Source organism: Aethina tumida, chromosome 1, assembly GCF_024364675.1.
Source record: "Aethina tumida isolate Nest 87 chromosome 1, icAetTumi1.1, whole genome shotgun sequence".
Classification (NCBI taxonomy): domain Eukaryota; kingdom Metazoa; phylum Arthropoda; class Insecta; order Coleoptera; family Nitidulidae; genus Aethina; species Aethina tumida.
In genome coordinates, this window is record NC_065435.1 from 27,489,311 (window position 1) to 27,491,924 (window position 2,614).

The 2,614-nt window shown below is 33.1% G+C and overlaps 1 long non-coding RNA gene across 1 annotated transcript; it reads left to right on the top strand.

The window, feature by feature from the left end:
• The first annotated feature begins 1,249 nt into the window (after positions 1-1,249).
• LOC126264206 (uncharacterized) lies at positions 1,250-2,230 on the top strand. The gene is made up of 3 exons (XR_007546965.1): positions 1,250-1,338; positions 1,400-1,695; positions 2,051-2,230. It is a non-coding gene; the product is annotated as an uncharacterized LOC126264206 (long non-coding RNA).
• Positions 2,231-2,614: the final 384 nt, after the last annotated feature.

A 2,614-nucleotide genomic window follows, 5' to 3' on the forward strand; every position in this document is an offset into this window, starting at 1 on the left:
CTCAATTCTTGACTCTGTTATAGCGTAAGCTTTATTTTCAATAATAAGATGTTTTTTCGCATTGTATCAGAAGAATGTTTCACTGTTAACTGTCACAGAAGGATAGCTCCTCCATCATTATTATAGAATCCTGTGTTCAGAATATCTCGACAATTTAGAATATCATCTTTCTATATTTGGTATCGCCAATATAAAATCGACCAACAAGCAAAATGAAATAACTGAAATATCAGTTGTCAGTTAGTTTTCAAAACAAACGTACAGGATCAGAGTTCTCAAAAACTTATTCTCCTGTTTTAAGAAATTGTTAGTAAATAATTTCATTATTTATTCCATATGGTATTACTCAAGCCTTAACCATTATGTTAAACCCTACACATTTTCCATTTAAATTCAATCCATTTATGTTAATCATCAAATTTGACTCTTTTAAGAAATTATGTGTTATGAATTACATCTGAAATAAATTGATGGCGTGTTTGTAGTTGTTGAGTTTTTGAATGATGAGATACCTAGTGTTCTCAAGTTTCACAGCATCTCTTGAATGTTGAAATTGTTAATATTTCAAATTAAGTTGTAGGAACAATTGTAAATAACAGTTGCTAATTTACAATAAGTGTTGTATTGTTTTTTAAATTTGATTTCCCTTAGCTACATAATTTGTTGCATTTATTCAATCATATTGGAACAGTTACACTAATAACAAAATAAATCTATTTTAGAGCTCTGATTTCAAAGTGTTAAGGGGCACACCTAGTGTGAAATTTTCAAAAAATCGAATTTTTTTTTCTTCCATATTTCGATAGGTTATACCTTTAAAAATAACATACTAAAATTTTAAATCGATATCTTAAATAGTTTTTGAGTTACAGCCATTTAAAAGAGTAGCCGCTCGGCAGTTAGATAGTTGCATTGGTTACGGGATATACCTGAGCTATTGCTCGGAGTCTGCCGTCTCTTCCAACCCTTGTAATACGATTCCGGTTTCTATTGTGAGTCTCCGGGTATACAGAAATATATAAGTATAATTATTTCGGTATATTTTTCGTTTACTGCCACGTCACGTATTTTCGGAGCCAGATACATTTAGTTTTATTGTGACCGTTGTATCGAGTACTTCGTAAGTTAGCGTTAGTTAGTGTTCAACTGATGAGAAACCAAACCATGATAATTGTCCAGAAGGCGCAGAAAGTTGGTGCGCTTATCGCCGCGCGGAAGCTGAAGGAATGTTGAGTAAGTTTAAACACGATTACCTCCCACTGGATCCAGAAGTTGAAAAAGGTCTAAAGCCTATTTATGAAGATTTATCTGGGCATGAATTGCTTGATAGATGCAAAGGTAGTAATACACAAAACAATAATGAAAGTACAACGGTTTACTTTGGCACTTTTCACCAAAGCACCTTCATAATGGATTGAAAACTATTGAATTAGCAAATTTTTTTGCAACTTCAATATTCAATGACGGTTACTCCTCAATTTTAAAGATATTTAATGTAATGGGAGTAAAAGTTGGACCTGCAGCAAGAGATTATACGGCTCTTAAGGACGAGACGAGATTACGAATCGCTGATCATCGCCAACGGGCTTGTTCAAAAGAGGGTCGATCATCTCGAAGAAGAGCTTCTTCAGCTCAACAAGCAGTTTTTGAGGAAGAGGAAGGTGAATTATATGGGTCTGGAATAGCAGATTAGCTGTAAGTATGATTTTAATCCATTTATAACAGTGAAAACGATCATTTTATCTTTAAACCCGTTTTTCTCGAAACAGCATTTTTCGAATTTGCTGGAGTGATTACTCGGAGACAAATGATCCGATCGTTATCAATTTTTTTTTACATCTCCTCTATATAGTTCTCCATACGATGACCCTCCAGTTTTTTGATCTGATCAAAAATCGAATTTTGGCAGGCCAAAAACGACCAAAATTTTGGGAAAAATTTAACTTTTTTCTTCAACATGCCGCCATTTTGTCAATTTTTGATTTTTTTGTTCGTCCGAGGGTCATCGTACAGACAATATGTTTTAGTTTAACGAGAATTTTTTTTTTAGGTTTTATCAACGGAGAAGGCTGCAATCACTCCAGCAGTGGAGGACCTTGTTTTTTTGGCGCCGCCGGAGATCGCGTGTCATTTCGAAACTATTTAATATTTTATTTCAAAAATTTTACTGTGTACTCTCAAAACATGTATAAATATACCCTCAAAATTTTAAATAGATGGATTCACTAGTTTTTTTTTTTAATTCCCAAAAATGGCCTTTTTTTAGGTTGTCACACTAGGTGTGCCCCTTAATTCGTCATGAAATTCTCGAAAATCAAGTCACATGGAAAATTCCCGTGGGCTTTAATTTTGCTGAATCAAAATATTACCAATCATATTAAAATTCATTTAAGTAAAGTTAGGCATATGATATATTATCAAAACACCAAGATGTCTTAAAAACTGTAAAAAAGAATTCCGATTTGTCTATATATCAAAAGTTAATCAAAGTTATACAATATTACATAGTACAGAGAGTATTTAGTGTACAATATCGTGTTATATATACCGCCCCTTTGGTTAACTGAATCAGTGCACTACATCGACGTATAATCAAATTGAGTAATCCCTAATT